At 41.6% G+C, this 26,387-nt stretch overlaps 1 protein-coding gene across 1 annotated transcript in view; it reads right to left on the bottom strand.

The window, feature by feature from the left end:
- LOC311021239 (protocadherin-15-like) overlaps positions 1–26,387 on the bottom strand; it is a 180,109-nt gene that overhangs the window by 134,451 nt on the left and 19,271 nt on the right. The window contains exon 2 of the mRNA XM_084021693.1: positions 24,007–24,066. The gene's annotated coding sequence lies outside the window, so the exon portion shown is untranslated. The remainder of the gene's footprint in view (positions 1–24,006; positions 24,067–26,387) is intronic.

The following is a 26,387-nucleotide window of genomic DNA, read 5'->3' as shown; positions in this document are numbered from 1 at the left end:
ACCGCATTTTATATCTCTAAACCCTCGCTGAGCTCCGTCCATGTGGGTGCAACCACCACTCAGAGCTGTCTGCTTAGCATCAACAATGGCCTATCCGTGTCACAAGGCGCGCTGCTCGGCACAATAGGAACCACTTAGCCACACGCACTCAAACACACGCCGCCGGTGCCAGACAATGGAGCGTTTCTGACTTTGTGGTAAAGTCACTCACCTCAGTGGGTGACTTTTGACCCCCCGCTAATTGCGACACGACTGTGACAGTCACAAGGTTGGTCCTGAAGCCTGAACACACAAAGGAACGGCAAATCCTTTCACTGGGAAATAAAATCCAAAAGGGAACGTTCAGAATTAGGAAGCATGCGGTCGCATGTATCTGGATGAGCCGTATTGATGTGAAAAGATGAAAAGTAGTAATGAATCACATGGTTCCCCTGTAATTAGAATTCAGCCAGGCTGGTCAAAGTCAGCTCATTGCTGATATATTAGTAGCTGCATATATGTGGGTCAATAAGTGACAACTGCAGTGCAAAAATGCCAAAGTAAGCTAATTTAGAAACAATCACACAGAAAGTACTGACAAGTTTATTTTTCAACTGTAAAAAAAGTCCTGCTCAGTATGCATCTCGGTCACAATAACAATAAAACAACAATGGATTCTCTGTCACTGTAGTTTTTTGAAAAATGACTGTTGGTCAATATCGTTTTTTTTGTTTCAAACTCCAGCATCGCTTGCTATAATTATTTCTGTCCATCGAGTTCAGTTTGTATTGTGCTGGTAATGCGCGATACAGTATTTCAGGGTATAGGAATAAATAGTGAGTGGATTATTCTATGCATTGCCATCTGCCACTTGACTGCAATGCAGACCTTTGATACGCTGATAGATATATTGTATTATTCGCTTCTGCTTATCTGGTCAGGACAATAACTCGCTCCACTTCAGAAAATACATATCTGGCAGATGCACTAGGCTGTATAGATTTGCAAGAAGAAATGTCTCCTTTTAAGAGTCTTCTTAAGTGGGGTGTGAGCCGCCACGCAACACAATCCACTCACCTCTGTAACTTCTTGACTACCACAAATGCGTCGGAGGATTCTGTAATGGCCGGCATAAAAGGCAAAGTGCACTCATTTGTATTGAAATGGCCCTTTTATGTGCCAACAATGTCTTGTGAGTAACATTCCGCCAAATATTATGTCACAGTGGTTCTTGAAAAACGCAGTTACTACCTGGGAACTTAAATCCAACAGATCTCTGAACTCAGCCCCATGTCCTTAAAGCAACACTTAAAGCAACACTAAAGAACTTTTCCTCTTCGGTCCCCCTACAGGTTGGAAGGGAATTGTCCATTACTGCCGTCGTAAATAATTAATCCTATCGCAGCCTACCATTGCATGCACGTTATTTGTTTGTATGCAGAACCTGCTCTGGAAATGATGAACGATTTGAACGATGTCCAGTGACAAGGTAGAGTAGCTAACGCCTTAGCTAACATGAGCCATAGCGATAGTTACATATTAGCACAATAGCTAACGCCTTAGCTAACATGAGCCAATAAAATAATCGACAATGTATTGTACACAGATGCACACTGTTGGAAAAAAAATGATTACCGGTATTATTTACGAGTCCAGCAGCAACAAAGCCAAGTCACCATCCGTCTTGCATTTTGTAGCCTCCTTCCGCTCTCGCCAACGAGTGTGAGCCGGTCTGATATTCACTCTCGTTCGAGCTCTTTCTTTGTCATGCTCCCGTTTTCTTTTCTTCACCTCATCGGACATTATACTCCTCCTTTTCTTTGCAGGCTCTGCCATGACACCAATTTAAAAACTACCTAGCTGCAAGGTATCTTCCACGCACCTGCCGGGTGTTCTCCCACTGATCTCCACGCAGAACCTCCACCTACCGGCTTTTGTAACGCTTACCGTAAAGCAGGTCAAATTTGTAGTCTCATTAAAACTACAAAACCACTACCCGACGAGGCAAAGTTACGGTTACAGCCGATAAGAGGGCCGCTGAGCGAATGCTGAAGTGCCGTTCACCCGGTTTTGAGGTGATGAACCACTGAAACTATTTTGGAAACATTATTTTAAGGCACTAAAAACTCTTTAGTGTTGCTTTAAGGTAAACTGGAACATCTGGGTCTACGTCAGAAACCGGGACATTAGAAGAAGACAGCCAAGCTATCGAATGGTTACAAAGAAATGCTTGTGTTTGTTGCATCAGGTGTAGCAATAGGAACAGACACTGAAGACATAAAAGTTTACACAGAAGAGTAGACGGTGTCTGGTAGGCAAGGGATGGATCCGTATGATAATGTGACAATACTTTCAGTAATTTCAGTAAGTGTTCAGTGTGGTTAAGGTCAGAGTAAGAATCTGCAACAGTGGTTAATAACTGTTCAACAAGGGCCTGACTCAGTTTTTTTCTTTTCTTTTCATGCACACCAACGCAGGTGACAGTCAGTCCTTGCCCTCCACAAGATACATTTGCATGCAATACAATGTCTTCCTGTGGTTGTGAGATAACGTCTGTGGAGATTCTCCAGATAGCTCACCGTCTTATTATACAACAATAATTACCAATAGTAGGCTTCCTGTCTGATTTTTTTGTCTTAAAAAAGGCGGTTGCTAATGGGTGGCGAAATTAGACTAAGAAGGTCTCACCATCATGTTGAACGCTAGTCTGCCTTTACAGCCTCATTGCTTAAATACTCATGTTCATTGAAGATGTAATTTGTTTATAACTGGATGTTGGCTTTTTACTTCCGGCAGTAAAGTCGAGTTCAATTGTTAATTTTGTCTTGCTAAAGAAAACATGCAAGTAGTACTTTTCTGAATGCCCCATTGGCTTTTTGTCGAGGGAACCAGGGGAGCTGCTAAATTCCGGGTTGGCCTACAATAAATAAGTCATCCCTGCAGCGCTCTATTATGTAACAGAATAGAACGTAAGCAATTGCACTGGACGGTAATTGTTTAAAACATGGCTGAGGACCATTTTCAGAAAGTTCAGCACACAGTGTTGTTTCCACCGCAGACAGTTTAAAGCGTGACTCAAGGGAATTTCCACAGTGGTGACAGGCACCACAGATGTAATGCCAGCCACCCTCTTCTCACAGCTGGAACAGACTCAGACTGACTAAAGTCACTATGAACAAATAAATAATACAAATGCCCAAAATTCAAACTGCATTTTTGTGTTTGTTTGTTAATTTGCTTCAGCTCAGCATGGATTGAAGGGTTTTTTCTTTTACAATAAATAGAATTATTATTTGTCAAAGGCAAATACACTTTTATTTGTTCTCCAAGCTAGAGCATCTTATTAGCATTTTAACTAACAGGGCTGAGTTTTAAAAGCAGATTTTCCTATCCATATCGATCTTCATTTGAAAGACGCAACATCAATTCATACAATCCTTCCGTCAAGTTTTCTGTATCCTCCGCCTTAAGTCTCGGGTGACCACGCAACGAGATCCGTCCACCTGAGACAAAGGTAAACCAGACAGAAGCTGCTCCACTGAAAGCAGACATGAAGGCAGATGTCTGGCAGCATTTTGGTCTCGTAAAAGCAAAGCCATATGCAAGATGTGCAAACTAGAGGTCAAATGTTGTGGAAATACCACAAATCTCCGAAAACCAATTAACCAGACATCACAGAAACGTTATCAGCAAAGATGACCAAGCCGAATAAAACCGCGCTGGAGGAGACATTTGCAGCCAAGTTACCATCATATTCTCTATGTGCTCAAAAATATACTGAGGGCGTAGTGATGTTCATGTGCAAGGACATATGCCTGTAGAGCTTGGTTGAATATGATGGCTTCTGAAGACTTGTTTACGACTTGAACCACATACTTGAATCATCACTCACAACTGTACTGTAGAGATGAACTGTAGACTCTAGTGTGAGGGTCATATATATTTTAAAAAGTGGATTAATGTAACTGCTTTGGGGTCTATTCTGAACAAACTTTTTTTTTAAACTTTTTTTCAATAATGCACCAGACCTTTTTGTACAATTTGCAGAATTAGTTCTGTGAACAATCTCTTTCATAACCAAGCACAATTGCTATGGAAACTGAAATATCTTGAGTGAATTGATATGGAATTGAAACCGTGCGAATAGCAAGAAACCAAACCAATCCGATGTTGACTATAGCTACAATATGTGATATGTGACAGTTACTTCGAGGAAAAAGTCCCATGCTCCAGTGATCTCACTGCTCGACTTCTGTACAAAACCATTATCTCCTGTGAGCTTAAGTGTTGCTTATTTTTCCCCACACTTTATTCTGAGTTTTTCAGAGAATCCATAATGCAGTTGTATTGCAGCCTTGAGATATTACCTCTATTCAAGCTCACACTCTGGAATGGCAAAGGTGAGACGAGGGCTCGAACAAAGAACTGACTTCACAATGACTGAATGTAGAATGATCACATTGCACAAAAGATTTCAATATGGAATTAGTTCTCTCACATATAAGGCCGACATGCACATTTTGTGGCAGATCTATAATTGACAGTAATAAGGACAGCTGTAGCAGGGTGAAAAGTCAGAATGGGTGATAAGATGCAGACAATGCGGGAGGAAGAAAGATCCCCCACTGAAGAAATGTGTCATTATTAAAATAGATGATTTGAAACTACAATACAGCATTCCCCTGGTGCAGAGATCAGATAAAAATCCAGAATCCTGCACCACCCATGTGTCTTTCACTCATTTCCTGCTCATTACAGCCTGTTATACTGGTTCGCTACTAATGGTTCCCATTGACACAATTCACACCACTACAGGTGGCGCAGTTTACTAACTCTGATATCTGACACTGAGCTACCGATCTGATAATGGTGTTCTCGCTGTGCAGTACGTGCCCTTCCCCACGTGGAAGCAGGGAAGGGAGAAGGTGCTAAATCATGACGCGGGGGGTGCAACCCGCACCAGCGTCCCTTCTGACTCTGTGAAAGAACATCATTTGGAATCGAAACACCAGGACGAAGGTGACAAGAAAGAAAACCGCATTTTTACAAATTTCCTCTTCCTCTCACCGTACACTCAGGCCCAAATCATTTCAGGCATCACTGCCCACGAGTCTCTTATCAAATAATATTCAAATGGTTACCCCGCGGTGTCCATCATGCATATGAATAAAGCCATATTTGCTGAATGATAAGTAAGTTATGATAGCTATGCACTGTAGGGAAAATATCCTATGATGAAATTCCATTTTCATAACTCATCCTGTTGCTTCCCTGTAAAGCCAGAGCCTGAGCAAAAATTCTAACTTGAAAAGCACTTGTTGTATTGCGATATATTAAAGTCATGCCAACTCTACAGTGTTTAATAGTGTTTAACAGGTGCGGGCAATATCTGCTCTATATTTGAATATGAAGAAAAGATTTAATGACAAAGATCTAGAGGGCTTTATAGTGTCTTTCAGCTCATTGTTTTGGTCTCCTAACACATTTGCCTTAATGAATTAAACAAGATAATCTGTCAGTGCTATGGTTACGACTTGTTACACGGACCCCAAGTGGCCAAAAATAAAATGATCAACTGGTTCAAAACAACTCCCCCGAGCTCAAAACGTCATTTCAAAGTTCCGCCTGTGTTGCCGAAGCCCGATATAGTGTAGCTCATTACTCTGCGCCATAGACCTCTATTGATGTCCCCCAAAAAATATTAAAAACTCAATCAATGTGGCACACCATTCCACTGGGTGACATGTTCCTTCATTATGATCAACATGGGTGCTGTTTATTTGGAGCGGCTGCTGGATTTGCTTGCGCACCAAAACACGTGGCTGGATAAAGTCCCTTACAAATGCACTATTTAATAAACTATTTTCGAAAATTTACTTGCCTGACTTTAAAAGAAAATTCTGACCCGCTTTTAGAGATTTGCATCTTCGGTTGTTAACCAGTGGGCTTGTTTTTAATGAGATGTGTTACTGGCGGTGGCTTATGTTACGCATTTTAGAAATGACTAAAAAGCCTAAAAGGGGACTATTTATTAAACTCCCGAGATTCAGTGTTCAGGGGCTGCAAAATTACTGCAGTCTTATTTATTCCAGCACCAGAATGCATTTTGTGTGAAGCGCTGATACAACAGACAAGATTAGATCATTAGTCAGCTATGGGATTGTTGCAGCCCTTGTTAATTACCGTTTTATCACACACACAAACACACACACACGCACATACACACACATCTGCCTGGCGTGAGCGCATGTAATAAAGAGGTGAGGACTAAATGAATGCAAACTGTTCCCCCCAAAGCGATGTGAGCATGAGGTGCCTTGAGCTGTGTAACCGCAGATTGCTGAGCATTCTATTTCAATATTGAAAGATAATGCTGAGGTTGGAAAGAACGCAGAAAGCGATCCAGTTCGCTAACAAGCCGCTGTGTAACGGTGGAGGTCGGACCCCCCGGCGGAATGATTAGTTTCATTTTGATTTCCACCTGTGTGATCCACACCTCGAAAGGCTTCCCTCTCCATCCTTTGGTATGAACAAGACCATTACTTCTAAGGATATTCCACCACTGCCTAATTTATCCCCCCTGGTTCACTTCAGTTACCAGAGTATTTTATAACCTCTTAACATTAGTTCACCATATTAATACTTAAAGAGAAGATCGCCTTGAGCTTCCTGTCTTCAATAGGGACAGTAAAAAAAGCTATAAACCCTATGCTAGTGAAGCTCACAGCAGAGGTAAGACCTCACATCAATCAAGCAAAGAAACCGCCAAAGCTGAAGTGCGGAAGCGCCTTGATATGCAGTTCACCTGATGGCCACTAAACACTGGCTCCAAGAAAGAAAACTCAAAAGTTCAGGGCCTTGATAATGGTTTTAAAACTTCCACTCACAAACCTCAAAGATGTCAAGATATTTTCTATTTCTTCATCTGTAGAAATGCTATTGTAACGGGAAGATCAAGGATAAAGTTTTCTGTCATGCTTTTATATAAGCTAAACCATGACCGGAGAACCACCAACAACAAGATCTCATTATTCTCCGTGAAGTTTGCTGGAAGAGATGCAATGCAGACTTGGAATGTAAGGACCCTTTTTACTGCTGCTGTGTATTGTTTGTCATATAGTAACTTAGGAGGCAATTTGGCCTCATGTGTACTCTTCTTTTCAAATAATTGTTGTGGGGTTATAAATGATGCCATTGTGAAGCGTGGTTCACGTCGATTTTTAAAATGAATTGAAACATTAAAGTGAATGGTATTTGGTGTGTTGCTTTGAACAGTTTCCACCATTTTCCCCACTGAAAGTAACGTTACATACATTACAATGCACTTTATTTATGGGCACCTTTCTGAAAACTGAAGGACACCATAGAGAATACAAGTGGGTACAAGTGTTTCCAAGGAAAGACAACTGCGGGAGACCTTTAACAAGCACCTCACAATTGTTTACATTTGTGAACATCTGTTACGCCCTCAGCTGTTGTGTCTCAGACCTCGTCACGTCATTAATTAAAGAAGACAGGAAGACTTCTGACATTTATGTGCTGAATGCCAAGGTGTACAGATAAACCGCAGCACGCACACATCAGCTCATCTTCCTTTCAGACACGTCCTGACTTTAGATAGTTTCCCACAATGTTATTTAGGGTAATATTAAAGTAGTTTGCCAAAAAAAAAACGCTTTTTACCATTCAAGACAGTGGATACTGGATAGCACTGCCTCCTCATACGAACCATTTATACTTGCCGTAGCACAGGTACAGCTAATAACTTCAAAAAGGCACAGCAGGATATGCCGTTAGAACACCTAAATGGAATGCAGCCGCCATGAATATTAAGTATTAGACCTGTCCTTTTGCTGCTATGACAAATATCTGCAGATACAAATACTTCTACCATTCTACATACAGCTGAGAAGTAACAAGATCACACCTGACATGACGTTTAGCACCAAAATGACGCAAACCCCCCCAACGAACAAAAGGGCCATAATTAATAATTGATTAAGGCTGGCTGAGCAGCAGCGGTGTTGAGTTATTAGCCTTTGGGCTGATGGTTAACATGGATGTTTTTTAACGGGAGCATGATGTTTCAAGGGGAACTGTCACATTCAGTCATGTAGAGTTAAGACTGTGTCGTTATAACACGAGTCACTTAGTAAGTAAAGTGAACATGAAGCATTGAATTAAAGTTGACTATATTATCAACATCACTATCTGTTGCATGCCAAATCAATTATGGAGTGCCCCAAATTATCCCAAAGACCTGTGAGGTCCCAAAACACCATTAGAATCCCTATAGGGCTCTTTAATGCTGTTCAGGTAAGATGGTGGTGCATCTATAACCTCCACCATGAGGACTTTTACTCTTAAAGTGAATATATCCTGCAGTCATTTAAGTTTTTTAAACCAGTTTCTAATACCTAATTAGATATTAAGATCTAATATATCTTCACGTGTCTGTGGGAGTCTGTGCATAGACCGTGTGAGTGAAAGAAGTTTCGTTGCCTCCTGCGGCGCGACGTCGCTCCCATTCAGGAGGGACAAGTTGCTGCATGCCAGTCGCGTTCTGGATAATAAAAGCGCTTATTTATATTCATATGAGGCGAGATATAAAAGTCGACTAATAGAGATGCAGCCGGCGAACCTACGCGCTCATTGAGGCTGTCTCGTTATTAACCAAATAAAATGAGGATAAGCACTCATAATAGCTCGTGGAAATAATTTAAACACACCCGCAGTTTGCACACCAATAACTGCGTTTTACGGTGAAGCACGCGCGCCTGCCGGGATATCACGCTTTAGATAATCCCAACCAAGTGAACGCCGTTTGAAAAACTTCCCCCTCCCGCAGATTAGCGGCACAGTTGCGGTGACCGACTGCGCCTCGCCGATGGATAATTCATGCCCCGAGCCTGGGACCGACACGGTACGGTGAGAACCACGGCAATGCGAGCGTAACGGAACAAGCTCCCGTTCCGTGGTCAGCAAGACAATTGCGCGGCGGAGGGGGACGGCGCGTGCGTTATCGTGACGCCCATGTGGCGCGTTCACCAGTGCGATACTCTACCAGAAAACAACAGAAAACAAACAAAACAAACAAAAAACGTCTTACCATGTTTCGGCTCCAGAAGTGCGTGACGCTAAAATCCCGTTCGGACGGGAAAGGAAGCCACGAACGGCGGCTGGCGGGCACAGCCAGCACCACTTCACCGGTTGGGATGTATCCTGGGTGTAATGTGAGCAAACTATGTAGCAGCCAGCTTGCAGTCTCTCCCCCTCCCTCCTTCCCTCTCTCTCTCTCTCCCTCTCCCTCTCCCCTCTCTCTCTGGTCATGACGCGTGTAGCAGGTACTAGGCTAATCTCATTACACCGGTCAGTAAAGGTGATCCCAGCTAAAGCTCCGTTGCCCCTCCCCCAACCTCATATCTGGTATAGATACGCAACCCCCCCTGAGACAAACGCACCACATTTAACTGGATGTAGTTCCTAATTTATAGTGATGAACACGACGGGAAGGAAAAAGTCACCGACTCACGAAGGTCAAAGTAATCCATAACTTATTACAGTGGATGCTCAAAAGTGTACCTGGGAGTTTGTGAGTGAAGGTCACCAAAAGCTATTTGCTGTCACTTGTCAATTAGTTCACAGTTAAACCCATCAGTCCGCTCCGTCTGCGCCCATTGGAGATGAGAAATAATACCACTGGAGGCAGCTGGCTATGATTCACCTGTCACTTCGCAACAATCACCAATCCCCCAGCTTAGCCAGCAACAAAAAAGTGTCCCATCAATACACTCTAATTAGGTGTTGGTGCTGAATAAGTCCCGAATGAAGGTTGCAGTAAATATTCAATAATAACAACTGCTGCACCAGAAACACAGTGTGGAGTCTTGTTCACAGGAGACACGTCAACAGCGGTAGGAATCCAGGCAATTGCCTCTCGAACAGCACATGTTATTTGTTGAGACATGAGCAATTTGACTTTTAACGAAAGCACGTTGACCTCGAATTGCATGCAAAAAAAGGGAAAAATAACCATCCAAACAGATGAAAATTAAACTGACGCTCGTGAATCCACGCGTCCTCAAACTCAGCATAGCTGATGTGAAAACAGCTCAACAGATTGACGGTTTAAATGTGACCCTACATGACTGATGATAAATCAGGGGTACTTGTAGCCAAGGGGATACTTCTGCAGATGCAAAGGGAAATGGAGACAGATTGTGGCGTAGCTCAACTAATCTCAAAAATGCTCAACAAAATACTGACGTTGAGGTGCAGTTTTTAGATCAACAGCAGCAGCTTTGGCGTTCTGGTTAACCTGCAAAACATGACAGGAAAGATCCAAAATAAAACAAATACATAAGGTTGCAATATGCTGATGTTCAGCAGGACTGGGGATAACATAGGTCAGTAGGATTCATCCTCTTGGAACAATGAATGTTTGTACAATATGTCATGGCAATCCATCAAATAGTTATATATTTAATAGATATTTTAGTCCGGAAAGTGGCGGGCCAAAAACATTAAAAAGAAGAGACCAAAGTTACAACTTGACAATATTGTAACAATATGCATTTTTTAAATAATAATAGGCGTTAACTAACCCAGTTTATAGCATGAAAAGTAGTGTCAGTGAAAGGGTATCGGAGGGCTTTATACCCCGGACAAAACCAGCTTGGGCTCCACTGCTCTAAATATTACTTCTGCCATGTATAATTCAGAGTGGAATGGATGTTCGTTCTTGACCTTTGGCAACGGTAAGAATCCAAACACAAAAGGGCCATTTACTCACATTTGGGGTTTTTGAACTCACAGTATCCACTGAACGACTGGATACGCCACCATGTATAATTCAAGACTTGGATCGTTAAAGAGACGAGCAGAGGTAGAACCTTTTTTTTCGAAGAAGGCAGCAGTATTATTATTTTTTTATTATTGTTTGGTAATGTGAAATACGTGCAGCACGTTTGTAAACGATAAATCAGAAACATTAGGAGGCAAGAAATTGCACGATTATTATCATTCACGCTAAAGATTCAACTGAGAAGGTGTATAAAAATAGCCCTCTAACTGCCGTGCACCAGCCCTGGATGACTATGCAGAGCTAATCCGGGTTAAGTCATCACTACCTCCACTTGGCCTAGCTTGTTTTTGGTGTGAGGAAGGCTTTGAGCAGAAGCTCTCTAATAATCATGCTCCTGCCAAAGCACTAATTCTCCCTCTCATCTCGTCTCTGTTGCTGCAAAGAAAACGAGGGGCCGGGGGTTCAGGCAGGAGTGAAGACACTCCACGGAGGAGGGTGATTAAGGGATATGATGCTCTGGGGAACATCTCTTCCCTCAGCGGGCCCGATGAAGTCTTCTCAGTGAGAAATCCCCAAACAGACATCATACATGGGTATGTGAGGTGTGTGTGCGTTCATAGTGAAGGTTTATGTGGGAATGTATGGGCCTGTACGTTAGTTAATGAAGAAAAATGAGGAAGGAATTGTGTGTGTGTGTGTGTGTGTGTGTGTGGGGGGGGGTAACAATAACCGCAGGCACTTGTCTAATAACGTCTAACTAAAAAATTAACAGGCTTCACACTCCTCAATCTTCAATTATTCATGATATCATTCTTCAAATATCTGCAGTGTGCGCCCGTCTTAATTATGTTTTTTATTAAAACCAAAATCAGTCTTTTTTATATGAGAAAGGTTATGTTTCAGCTGCGGACAAGTAAAACACGGTAATTAAATTAAAAGATTTCCAAGCTCTCTTTCTCTCTCAAAAACTAATTATGCAGGCAGAAAATGCTTTTAACCAGAAGCGGTGAAGTTTGAGGTATTATGTATTCTTCAGAGAACGCTCAAAGTTGTATCAATGTTTGTGCCTTTTTCTCTGTACAACCAGGGAAGCCTGAGGGTCCCTCTATGAATGAGGCACACTGTTTATTTGTATTCAATTGAGGGTTTAATCACCAAGAAGACAGTCTTCTTCAGGGAAAATGATTCCTATTAGCGATGTTGCGTTAATACAGCACCTTCAGTCATTCCTTTAAAGCTGAGGAAACTGATTTTGCCTCGCAGATGAGAACTCCCTGCTGTGACAGACAGCAACGCTTTAATTGTTCTCAATTCGTTCTGTCTTACATTTGGGGGCTGGGAGAGTGTTTACTCATTCAATTTTGGGTGGAAGGTGCATCGTTAAACCCATCGGTTCTTTATTGATGCATATAATAACACAAAAAAAGAGAAGCGGTATATGGTAATATAATAAAATGCAAGGGTGGGTTGAAAAGAACCCCCCCAGAAACCCAGGGGCTTGTAAAAGGAACCCACCGAACATTAAAAGAAGAAAGAAAAGACAAACAAGAAATACTACAGAGAAAAACTCAGGCAGGAAGAAAAGGAAATATAAAAAAAACATTACAAATATTTGTACTGCTTTCCTACATTGGATACCTAATTTACATGGCACTGTATTCCATCAAGAGAAGTTGTTTAAGATTTTTCTTTATAGGAAATGAATGTTCCAAAAAGATGGGCGAATTGAAAACTGTCCAAGTTCTGTAGAACTGAATATATATAGTTTTACCAGACCATTAAACTTGTTTTGGGATCATTAAAAACTCTGAATATGACTCATTTTTCAAGAATGACCAGATGTTTTTCGGATTGTTCCATTTGCAGCAGTGTTTAGCACAATCAATTTGTCCCCCCCAAAATGTGAGATCCAAACAACCATCCGCAAGGACGTGGGAAGGAGCGCAAGTGAAGCGAACCATTCTCCTTATTTGAGAATGAGTCAACTGGTGGCGTGAGCTCTATGAATCAACGGCACAATAAATCATCCAGAGGTCTCTTTTCTGGGAGACTGTGGTCATACTTGGGTGAGCAGAAAATGAACACAATTCCTTGGACGCCTTCGTTCCCAAATCAGTTTTGTTTATATTGCTTCGCCTCTTTAAGGTGAGCTCTTAAAGCATATTGTCAACACGCTCATCAAAGCCGCTCCGAACACCATGCAAGAGAAATCAAGAGAAAAACATAGTGGCACTACAAAACGGCATGCTTCGTCTTAAATATGGGTTTTTCACTCAGGACAAATTGAACAATTCTTCTTGCTGAAGTGCCATTTCCCCGGACTGCGTCTATGCACTCAGCTGTTCAGTCCTGAAATCCTCTGCCTGTGAGCTCCCTTTAGGCAATCCCACGGGAGCGCGTGCACGCTCGGAGGAGCGCCGGTGCACCTGCGTGTGCAGACACACGCAGATCTAAAGCTGCAAAACAGCTGAAGGGCTCAAATCTTAGCACTGCAATTGAACCTGCAACATCTTTCGAGAAGTAGGCTCGCGTTGACCTAACGATGCTAAACGAGACGCGGCTTTCCCTCAGTTTTGCTCTCCATCCTTTTCTTCTAGAGTTGATTCTCAATGACACATTACATCGCATTAATAGTAGGGCTGCAATATGGCCAAAATCCTTCCAATTATATACATATTTAAATATTTACACTTCAGTTACTGTTGTCATACTCCTTAGGTCTCCTTTTTTACTTAGTCTTCACCTCTCATTTCCTTTCAGATCACTCCACCTCCTCCCTTGTGCGTTTTCCTGTCAGTTTTGATCGCCCTGATTAGTTTCACCTATTCCACAAGGTGGAAGTAGTTCAGTCGTTTAGAGATGTATGCTGGTAAGAGCAAACTGATACAAAATATCTCTCTCTTTGTACCCTCTGTCGTGCACCAAGTACCACAGGTTGAAAGATGAGAGGACAGCTTCCTGATGTACTGATGTGTGACACCATGTGTGAAGAAACTCCAGGATAGGATGGGCATGCCTTGCTCTTTGAACACAGTGTGCTGCAAAGGCACATTCTCTCTCTCTTCCTCTCTCAGTACATTTTCTGGAGGCATGTGAACTGGATTTCATAGTGCAGTCCTCCAAAAGAGCACCACCCCTGCATTTTCTTGGAAGTGACACTTTGTAGACAACATACATAACCATGTTTTCTTTTTCTCTACAATTTTAGAGGAATTACTTTTGAATCCTGCACAAGAACACGACAGAGAACTAAAAAAAAAAAAAAACCTGACCACTGACCAGCATTGTAGCTACAAGTATTCAGTACTTCAGCACACTTGAATGGTGAAAGTGTGTCGTTAGCTATCCATGGTTACGCCGATTTGGGCAGGAGGCAGCCTCCCACACGGTGAACTATCTGACGCTGTCCATGGTGCTGAAAGGCAGCCCGCTCTGTGAAGCACAACAGCACCATGCAGTCCCATCGGTAAGCCTTCTGCTGCGAGACTCAATTAGTATGGCAATTATCTCTCCAATGGGTTGTTTTGAATTAAGCTGATTTATCTAAGAAGTAAGAAATGTCCATGGAATGCACTTGACAAGTCAATATTTGTACTTGTCAAGCTGTTTAAAATGGACGGTGGGTAGTTAATTGCCAAAAGGAGGGCTCAGATAGCTTCCGTGGTTGAGTGAGCCACCCTTTAAAAAAGGGAAACAAACGCACACGCCGGCGTTCACACAAAGACACACTGGTGTCTGCTCAGGGTGCTTGTTTCTGTGTTCAACTTTGGCTTAGTCTGACTGCAGGCTTTACTCTAGCCCCCACCCGAGCCACTATAAAAATTGAAATTGGCTATGTGCAAATGGAAATGCTGAGGGGAGTCTGAGTCAAAGAAGTGTCAAGGGACACTCATAGTTTGGCACTGACAGCTTGCGTGTTCTTGAGAGGTCAGAGCAACTGAGACGGCGGGCGAGCAAGAGAGACGGACAGAGGTCAGAAGAAGCCAACAGTCTTACTGTGTGTGTGTGTGTGTATGTGTGTGTGTGTGTGTGTGTGTGTGTGTGTTTGTGTGTGTGTGTGTGTGTGTGTGTGTGCTTGTGTGACAGAGAAAAAGAGGTTAAAGAAAACAAGTGAACAAAAGAGTAAAAGAATAAAAGACATGTGGAGTGTACTTGAGCCTTACACAGCCATTATTGCCAGAGAAAGGAACACGAAAACATCAATAAAATAATTCTGTCCTATTGGAAACTGCCTTTTCATAATAAACACTGGAAGATGATGCTGCTACTTGAACGTCAATAAGAATATCCAACACATTTGAGTTTAGAAAAAAAAGTTGCAAATTTGCTACTTTATAATAGCTGTCACAGAGCAAGTAAACATGTGCTTGACTGAATGTTTGCCGTTGCTATGCCAATAAGTGAAAGCTACTGCTAGCATTTTAGCCCAACCAACCGAACAATAAACACCTATAATCACCGTAAGGACCTTAGCAAGGCGTTGGCACACGTTGTGATGTATTAATTAGAATAAATAGAATAAATGCAACATACAATATTGCCCACCTCTCTCGGCTCCATTTTTTTCCTTCCCTACAGTGGCCCTAATACGCCGCCGTAGATTTAACTGCTATTCTAATACAAAAATGAAAAAGAGAGGTGGGTTTAGGCCAGAGACATCCACCGACTTACCAGTTTAGCATATAATATCTGTGGGCTTATGTCTGCGCAGGGGGTGGATTTAAAAATAACTGTGGGACTAGTTTATTCAAAATGCCGTGTTATGGTGTTTCCCTGATCCTTTTGAGGTAGGAAATATGGAATGCAAGAATGTGAATTTGAATCCAAGCGCTAATCTGACCATGCCCTATTCAATTGTTTTGAAAATGCATAATTGTGCAAAATCCAACTGCTCCCAGACTTTATTATTTAGTATTACGTAGTTGATCTTTACGTTATTATCCTTGGTGTGAAAAGACTTGTGATGTGGTGCATCGGGGTTAACTCATGTCAATCATGGCAATCACACATAAAGAACATAAGTGAAGCTCACCACATGCAGCAGTTATGATTATTTCTGCAGACACGTGTCTTGAGATTTTTAAACCTGCAATAACAGATTTTCTGTAGGTGCGGCCAAAGCAAGCTGTGAACACAACAATGGCGTATTGTCGCCTTTAGCTGCTAAATGCTTCGCTGTGTTGGGCGGTGGGTTTATTTCAGCTTTTCCGCTGTAAACCGCCTAAAAAGAATTATGTTATGAGAGCGGGAAAACCGCAACAGTGAGCTGAAAGTTTATTTGTAATAAAAGTACTCGTAATTATGCAAGGAGACGGAATAATTTCTACTATTAATAACTGGCTGCAACTGAAACAAAGAATAATGAAGTGGTTATTTTTCTAATAATCTTTGAAATTCTTTCTTGGAGTTGCCCTCCAGCTGTGTGACAACAAGTACACGAGTTGTGATTTTTCTGGGCAAAGTAGTTTGATAATTGGAATACACGGTGACCAGAGAACTAGTAATCAGAGCTGTTACCAGGAATCCCAGCGGCTATAGAAATCAACAGTAGGGCTGTAATGAAAATGTTCCCTCTTACTGTGTTTTTTCCTGCCTTTTCTCATCCTTTTGCACCTGGCCAACCTTGGGGAGAGAGTCCTTTTGACAGCTACCACAGGTTATTACTTTCGTGACCAGGGGCAACCGAAGCACTAGTGAGTCAATTAGCACCTAGAAGAGCACTTGACTTTTATAACTGGCTAGCAGAGACGTTCAAACTTCAAAAAGTCTATCGCACCGATATTAAAACTGATTAAATAAAAAATCTCACCTCCAGTTCTCGTTGCAAAGGATTACTACAATAACTTGTAGCAATATTAGTTCCATTTTCAAGGATACAAGAATCATGTCATAGAGACACTGAGGTGCACAGCGGAATTCAGTCGTAGCCCTTTTGCTACTCAAGAAAACCATCAGATACAAAACCAAAACAGTGGTGCAATCCTGGAGCACATTAAAAAGAAAATGTCTCAACATTTCTTCCCCATGAGATGCTGTGAGAGAGATTGTGGGTGCATCCCAGGTCTCTTAAATTGCATCCACGTTTTCCTCACTGGAGAAGAGATACATTTTGGAGAAATGAGACGTCATTTCCTCCGAAGCGTCGCGTGAAGTGACGTCTGCTTCTGATGACGGCAGCAGCTGATCAGAGCTGGATCACCTTCGGTCGGATGTAACAGCTGAAGAGACTTCGGATTTGTGTTTCCCCGTTGCAGCCTTAAACCGGTTTAACGAGCAAGCTGCATTCTGTATTCCTGCTGTGTCCTGAACAGTTTCTACTGGAGAGAATGTGTTTGTATTATTTATTCATTATCTGGGTCTGTATTGATGATCTGATTGTGAATTCATTATTTAATAAACCAGAGTATGATTGCTGTCTTTTGAATACTGGAAATAATCTATTAGTCTTAATTATGTAACACATATCAAACCAAACGCTCAGGTCAAACTGTCTGACTTTGAATGTATCCATGATAAAAAGTTAATGGGGGGATCATGAAAAGAGAAACTTCCTAATGAACAAATACAATCATTTGCGGTCCTTTAGTTGTTACGACCTACAATTAACACAGCTATCCAATGAAGGGGCCGTTAACAGAATTCCATAAAGGCTGCCTCTGTGTATCCACGCTCATGGCTCCTCAGAGATCTGTCCTCGATCCTCGCGCCTCAAAGAGAAAATAACAGCTTGGAGACAGCCTTCAAGATGGTAGACCAGAATGAATTCTGGTTCAAGAGAGGATCGGGGAGCGAGGAAATATCAAATAACGCGGGATGCGACCTAATCTTAATATCCCGTAATGTCTGGTGCAACGTTATGTTTGAAATAGTTTAGTGTGTGCATGTTTGAGATTAGAGAGAAGAACTCCCTCCTTATGATGCAACCAAAAAGGGGAAATAAATTATGCAGTCTGAAGCAGTCTTAAATTCCTGGTTCAAAAAAAATATTTTCTTCATTAACCGTGATAAAAAAAAATATTTTTAATTATTAAAATTACAAATTTAAAATACACTGTTTGACTGTGTTCTGCAGTTGAGAGGATGACTAAAAAAAAACAACTTTTGTGAGTACAGAGCTGAACGGCACCAACGGAAAAACCTTTGAATCCTTCTTTTTCTCACTCTCACACCATTTATTCACCCTGAATGTTTCCCTTTATCTCTCTCTCTCTCCCTATTGCACTGCATTTCCTTATGTCTGGCACGGCCGATAAGATGCGACGGATAAAGGACATAGATGCCATTGGGAGATAAGAATGAGATGGGGCTAAGATAAAGACGCAGCAGAGAGGAAGAACAAAAGCTACAAAACGTCCCATCATTGAAAAAAGGCCCTTGACCTGCGTGTCCAGTAAACAAAACCCTAATCTACCTCCGTACGAGACAGGAAGATTGTCTTGTCAAACAGGGGGCTGACAAATCAAAAAGAAAAATCTGATTCAAACCGATTCCGCCAAATGTGTTTAGTTGACGCCGTTCTCCATCTAGACTTCATCTGGGCCATTTTATTTATCACCAGCATAATAACCGAACCTCTCAGAGGCACACACCTCATCTATAAAACCCAGCCTGCCATTTCCACCTGAAAACACCCCGAGTGGCATCGGCAACTTCATTTTCGTGCTCACTTCTTTCCCCATTTCCTGTTTTGCAGTGTGTGTGTTGTGTGTGTGTGTGCACACGCATGTGTGTGATGAATGATGTGTCATTTCAGACATTTATATATACGCCTTTCACGCAGGGAATCAGGCAGAGGTGACATGACAGAGATTGGATTTGAAGGTGTCGGAGTGGGCAGATTTTTTAAGATCTGCGTTGCAGCAACATCCAGAATACACAGGAGGCAGAATGGAGCCGGAGACGGACAGGTGTCACATGAACAGCGAAAGAAGCAAATTAGAATTGTGGGCCTAATCATATCTTTGGGCTTAGCAGCGGAGGCTCATGCATTTTATTACTTGTTAGACACCGTGTCTGCTGAACGTGCCCCTTTCACCTCAGACACGCTTATTCAAGTGGATGTGGGAAAGCAGGCTACAATGATTTCAGGGTGACTTGATAATATATTTTCCTTTTATTTAAAACGAATGCTAATTATTTTGTGCGTACGGTCAACTTATGAAATAAAAAAACCCTAAAAGGTTGAGTAGGTGATTCTATTCAGAAACATTTTCTGTTATATAACTTAAAATCCTTGTAACATAGTAGCAATGAATGAATTAAATGCTCTTACATAAAACATAAAAAAATGTTATCTGTTGCCATGGCAGGACTGTTAAACCGTTCAATCAAAAAAGTCTGCCGATGTCGAGCACTCGTTTGGCGTTCTGGGGGAGTGGCTTTGAACAGGTCTTAACAAAGTGGGTGGGACTTTTTCGGTTCGGCGATGCGTTCAAAGTCAAAATCTCTGTGGTCTTCCCAAATGACCTACTCCACCTTTAAACTCAAAATCAAAACAGAAGTTTTTTTCCCCCGCAAGCACAAACTTATATTTTTGGTTCAGCAAGAAGTGTGATTAGAAACACTTAACTACTTGGTTTAATAATGCAAATATCTCGTGGGTTTCTTCAACATTAACAGCAGAGCAGGGAGCAGGATAAATATGTGCTTCATTACACACCACCGCACAACGGTACAAAACGACTTGTTAAAAAAAGAAAAAAACTTTATGGATTTCAGTTAAAACTTTCAAACTGTTCAGGAAGTGAAATAAGAAAGGTCATTCCATAACAAGTGACAATAAATGTCCTTTTTTACCCCACACAGCACAAAAGAGATAGTGGCCAGTACCGACGCTCCTAGATTCTCACTCCCCCGTGCCGCCATAGCCGCACAACCATTTGGACCAACAGTGACATTTACGCTACAAGAAATGAAGACTGATGTTGCGATTGTGATGAGATTGGCAAAATAAGAGGGAATGATCATTTTGAAATTCCATATTCCCTAAGCTGCTGGACTTTTTATTTAATGTGCACTTGTGAATTTTTTGATTTTCTTTTATATAGGTCTGTAATTTTTTGATATATGTTGGTCTGTCATGTTGTTTGTTGTTGTAGTTGCTACTGGTTGCTTGAAATTTCCCTCGGGATCAATAACGTTTTTATCCATCTATCTATTTATTCTGGTTTTAATTGAAAAACATTAAAATGATTATGGTGTGTTATTTTGCAGGTATTTCAACCAAATAAAGATGGAGGCAGGGCACCTCTGCAGTATGACGATATATAGTTTGAAATGGTATCTTGACTCATATGACTGATATTGTGCCTCCCGCGTTTTCGATCCAATTTGATTAATTGTTCTTCCCTGATGCCGTGACAAGCACGCAGACACACAAGAAAAAAGGCCAAGTCGTCAGACAGCAAAGCCTCCGTCAACTTTGTGTTCTGCCTGCTGGAAACATCCAAATGAAATTGGAGATGAAACAACAGTCATAAACATGCTGCAGTTTTTAACATCCCATTAAGGGGATGCGAGGCAGAGGGAACAGTGCACTGATTACTGCATTGTCAGGGAGATGCATTCGGGGCTTGACTGATGAGGTAGATCATGTTAGCGTTACAGAGAAGCTGTAGAAGACGAGCGCTGAATTGGATTGCCTCAAAGGCATGCGTTTCTCATCCTCCTCTATTCTGATGGAAACCCCATAAAAGACACATAGGCTGAACGTTTCATGTAATGGAGGTGAGATTGCATCTCAGCATCTCATATTAAGGAATAATATTGGAACAGTGTCTCATATTCAGGAGTATCTCATATTTAGGAATAATATTGCAACAATCACAACCCATCATTTCTGCTTAATTCTTATCTAACTGCCAACAAACTCAATGTAGTGGTTGATCCCAGAAAGATGAAGAACATTGGGACATAATAACATTGATCATAAATCAATCCTCTCCTCTCTTTCCTAGCCTGATTCCTTGAGATCTGTGGATCCATATCTTGGTCAGTTTCAAGTCATATAATTTAAAATCTCATCCTCATTAGTAATCGTTTGGTCTGGTTCCTTACACATCCCCAGAGAACTTAAGCACAAAGTGGAATCCATATTTATGTGCATTTTATTTTGAATATATTTTTAATCTATTTAGCATTTTTTCCTACAAAGGCTTTGAAAACGATCCAGAAATCAACTTTCTTTTTTTCCTATTATTGCTGTGTTTTGCATGTGTCCTAATCTTTGTTTTGTAATCATACAATCATTTATGAATTGTACAAGCTTGAAGATTTCAAAAAGCATCTCTAGATTTGAAAGCATTCAAGTTTAGAAATAATATGAATAATATATTGACTGACTAGATCAGTGGTTTTCAATCTGGGGGCGCGGTGTCGAGGGCCCTATGATGAAATGCAGGCTTGGGGCGGTCGGTGGCGCAGTGGTTAGGGCAGCCGCACATGTACAGAGGCTCAAGGTCCTCGACGCGGTCCCGCGGTCCCGGGTTCGACTCTCGCGTGTCATCTCCCTCTGAATAAAAAGGCTTCAATGGCACCAAAAAATAATCTTTAAAAAAAAAGAAAACACAGACTGAATCGCAGAATTTGACAATGAAAATTGAACCAAATGTAAAACGCAGAATTTTGTTGAATTTATAAAAACCACACCTAAGGCGGAAGAAAAGAGGAAAAAACCTGTTGTTGAGAGTCTCTACTGATCTCAGTCTGTTTCACCGAGGGGAGGGGCTGAGACACACACACACACACACACACACGTCGGAGACGTTGATTATAACTTTTCTCTGAGTTTTGTCAACATAAGAATGAGTCGACCCACAAGAATCTGTGTGATGAGTAGCTACAGACCGAATATCACATCAGAAACGTTAAGAAATGAACTGAGAGACAGAGAGGGGGGGGTTGGTCGATTCCATCCAATAGCACGCTGACACGCCTACATCGTTAGCCAGTCATATTGCTGCTGTCTCCATTACATTATCTCACTGCCTTAACGTCCATGCTGCCATTATATGCACCCTTCCACCTACCCAGCACCACACGATCCTCACAGCTTCTTCAGATTTATCATTTCATCAGCCTACCAATCTCAGCAGAATCATCCACCGCCGCCGCAACCGGTGTCTGGACTCCGCGGGGGGATTTATATGCTGAAGTTTGTGGTAGACGCCCTTCGATTACAAATCTCCCTGTTGAGTCTAAAAGCCAAAGACTTTCTTTCACTGACTTTATTCTCACACATCATCTGTTATAATAAACTTCCTTTCTTCAATAACTTGTCTCCCTTTTTTGAAATGCGATTAATGAGCCGATCCTCTGTTGCAGCGCCTTGATGGTTCCTCCATTATGTAGTGCAGGTGTACAATAGTCCTTTTGATCGAGACCACTGAGCCGACGCCACTCACCAACCTCAGCTGTGATTTCATCGACTTACACATAGAAAGTTGACTCGCATGTCCAATCTCTGATCCCCATCCCCATTTTTGGCAACACGTGAGGCAAATGTCTGTACCTGTGCTCGAGCGAATATAACATCTATGAGCATAACCTCCTGAACCTCATCATCGCTCCTCACGCTCCGACCACTTGCTAAGCATAAATCCTCCATATGCTGCGGTACATGCACCGCGTCCTGCTCCGCTGCCTTTTTATCATCCTTCTCCTCCTTGGTCTTCACCTTATACACAAACTCTAAACCCGTCGCTCAGTTTGTGGAACGCAACATCTGTTTGCTTAGACTTCCTATTTCATGAATGGTGACTGAGAAAGCTAAAGGCAGAGACACAAAGAGTGAAAAAAAAAATTAATTATCAACACATGAGTGCTAATTTGCATTTCCAAAAAATTAGGAGTACTTGCATCTGGCAGCTATGAAAAGGTTTTTTTTTTTTTTTCCCTCCGGGAGAAAATTAGAAAAGCTGCATTAATTGACAGTAGAGCGAAGAATTTACATGACACAAACATCAGCTAAAAAGTCCTTAGAACCAGGTGCGATAAGCCATTTGAATAATAATTCTGTCAATAATTACATAAATCTCCGTTTGAGTGCGGCGCCCTCCGGCACAGAGAGCTGTGCTTAACCAAACTGCTGTTGCTAAGCAGAAGATCAATCAAATGCTTTCTGAAATGTCACTTCTGATTCTGTCCAGCATGCACGTTACATTACTCAGAGAATGCAGATACTTTAAACACTTGCAGTGTTTAAATCGTGTATTATCAAACACACAATGTTTCCTCGGGAGCTCTGCGGAGGCAGCAGCTCCTGCATCAAACTGGCCCTATTTTTCCCAGCAGCCACTGTGACGTGTCACGGCAGGGTAAACACAGGTGTAATTGATAAAATGAATTATGTCCCATTCTAGCTAATGTGCCTTTGCAGTGAGACATCATGCGGAGACACCTAAATGGAACAGGGCTATAATTAATAATATTAATTACACCTGCGTTTACGCTGCAATAGCATGTCAAAACGGGCCACTGTTTTGTCTTCTAACCACCTCGCCCTCCCAGTACGGATACTGAGAGTGAGTAGCAACGGAAAAAAAAAAGCAAACTGTAGACAGAACCGCCATGGCGAACAGAGATTCCATTGAGGCAATAATAAAGGCGGGGCTTGTCGAGCCCTTAAGAGTCCTTAGGGTCAAGGCAAAGCACATGATAAAGCTCCACTTAGAATATGTGTGACATTGAGTAAAATGATTGCCTACAATGGGAAATGGTTGCTAGCATTGTGAGTCCCACTGGAAATGAACTCACACACACTGCAGCTGCTCTATGCAGATCTAAAAATCGCCGGTGTGGTTGAGTCACAATAGCTCAAAGGCTTGTTGTTGGTTTTAAGGAGTGTAGTTCCCGTCCTAGCTTTAAAAGGTTAAGGTAGGCCTTGGTAATCCCTAATAAGAGTAAAAGTCCCTAAAGACACACAACCTGGACCTCAGACGCTGGTCAACACTGATGGAGGACCCCTTCAATATTTACCAAGTGGACCCTGGACACGCTGTTTTATGTTTTATGATGGCAAGAGATGTGCTCGAGTCGGAGAGCCTCGGCAAATGTCAGGGCGAATCATCTTAGGGACATGAATAAAACATAGCAAAGGAATGCTTTAAAAACCTCCACGGTCCATCTGTCCGATTCAGTATGTCTCTCGAACGTCCCACTCCGGGTCAACTGATGCGCAAAATCATGCGCGCAACACAAACATTAAGATCTGAAAAAAGAAATACCTGATTTGAGTTCCTGTGATCACACCACATCTCGCCCGTTAATGAAATTCACACACACACACCTATACAGAAAAAAAGAAGAAGAAAGAATTAGATCCATAATGCACATGATGTAAGACAACTCTGAACATCTGAATGCAGAAGCAAAAGCGTGCCTCGGTCGACCAATCATCTTTTCATTTAGTTGTGAAAATTAGTATAATTCACAATCTCATTCTTGGATCAAATCCCTTCAGCCTCCCACGTTCCCTGTCAGTCTCCATTATAGTGCTCAGACATGCATGCAATAGCTGCCCTCCAAACACCTGAGTTTGTCTTGTGCAAAGATGGTGAGCAGCCTTCTACTCTACAGGGTTATATGCTGCAATGTGGTGGATCTTCAGTGGCATTTTCCTGATCATTTATAATTATCAGCTTGGCTGGTTTATTGATATAATTAATCTGGTTGATTTGTCTTATTATCCAATTCAGATATCATTTTCTGGACCAAAGCTGGACCCTTTTACACACTCGACCATGGGAGAGAAACACTGTGCTGTTGTATAAACGTGAATTGAGCCGTACAGGGCTATAACTAGGGCAACACACATGCATCTTTTGTTTAAATGCACACAAAGAGAAGTTTATTTCTGTTTTCTAGGTTTATAATGTTTGGGGCTCTAATTGTATAATTGTATAGCCTACTTATTCTTGTGGGTAACCCTGATCAACATGCTGCTATTTCCACACCTAAACAGTAAATGAGGAAAAGCTTAGTTTTTTCACAATAGATCAGATAACAAACATCCTTTTACCACATAATTAACAAACATGATAGAAACCATTAGTAGGAAATGGTTTCCCGCCATGGGCAGTTATCTTACATTTTGGAGCTACTTTTTGATCAACACCTGCTGGGCAGAGTGACACAAAACTATATCCACAGGCGAGCTCTCTTGTCATGTTGAGACTTTTATATGGCAGATGAATCCTCTACTTTGGTCTCCAGCCTGACATATCATGTCTCCCTTATGATACGCGGATGGGATGATGTAGGATTGTATCACAGATCAGAATAAAAAACATTTTAATAAGATTATGATTAATTTTCTTTATTTTTCTTTTTTATAATTGTCAAAAACGCCATGAGTGACTTGAAAAAGAGTCTAGCTCGCTATCAATTTAGCCAATTTTTATATTATCCCATGCCTACACACAATATCGTTATAAGTTTTCAATCATGAAAATGAAATGTTTGAAATGTCATTGAGCATGTTAGCATGCTAAAGTTAGCATTTGGCTGCACCATAAGCACAGACTTGCAGTGCTGCTAGCATGGCCATATCTCTTGTCTGTTAATTCACAGCTGTCTGACATTGATTCTGCTGCATCAAGTCACACAGACGATTGACTTCCATCTATGGAGTTTTCCCCCCAGGACAAATATAAAATCCTGGATCAGTTTGTATACCTTATAATTAGCAAGGCTCACATGAATATTACTCCCACCAATTACGACACATTAACAACAATTATAATGCTGTGAAAATATCAGCTTATTAACTAATCATTACTTATCAACTTAATGCATTAATGCAATCACAATGACCTGTACTGTGACATCAATCTCTAAAACCCTCAACAGATCATTTTTTAGTCGCCTGTAGGCTGAGCAATTATCAAATTGGGTTTCTAATGGAGTGAAATGACCTGTGGGGAAAGTAAGAATTCAGGGAATTCTATCAGCACGGGGAGACTTCAAGACTTGTTCACCTCATCAGAGTAATCAAACAAATTAAACAGCCATTAAATGAAACTGCAGAGCCCCACTAAGAAGGAAGGAATCTTCTACCCACACGCTCCACAAACACCACTGCAGGTATTTAACGGCAGAGAAAAAGCAAAAGAAAATGCTACACATGCATTTTTTTTACACGGATATTAGCTCAATGAAATTCTTGATTCATTCAAATAAATGTGAAACGTCAAGTTGTCATCACAAATCCATACGGGGCATCAGTCATGTCGCCGTGAAGAGGAGGAAGGCGTTTGCTTGCATTAAAGCTGGTTGATGGAGGGTGAATAATAGCGCTTGCTCTATGAGACAGATTGACTCAAGGAATTCATCAAGGGCCACATAAAAACAGCACCATGCAGTGTTGGCATTAGCGTATATGAATATGCGAGAAAGAGACAGACAGAAGAGGAGGGAGGAGGGAGGCCGGATCAGATTTCAAAGGGAGGTTCATACAGTCAACTGTGAGGTGTAGCTTCAAGAAATCGTGGGAGTGGATAAACACATGTCTCCGATGCTTCAGCAGACGATAGTATATGCTACAGTCAAGGTTTTTTTTTTTCTTTCCTCAAAGCATTCATTGTGCTTCATTTCCCCTTCCATCCTA

The sequence above is a fragment of the Eutrigla gurnardus genome (assembly GCF_963514095.1).
Source record: "Eutrigla gurnardus genome assembly, chromosome: 11".
NCBI lineage: Eukaryota > Metazoa > Chordata > Actinopteri > Perciformes > Triglidae > Eutrigla > Eutrigla gurnardus.
Note: the sequence above shows the minus strand (reverse complement) of the source record. Positions and strands in the feature narration are given on the sequence as shown.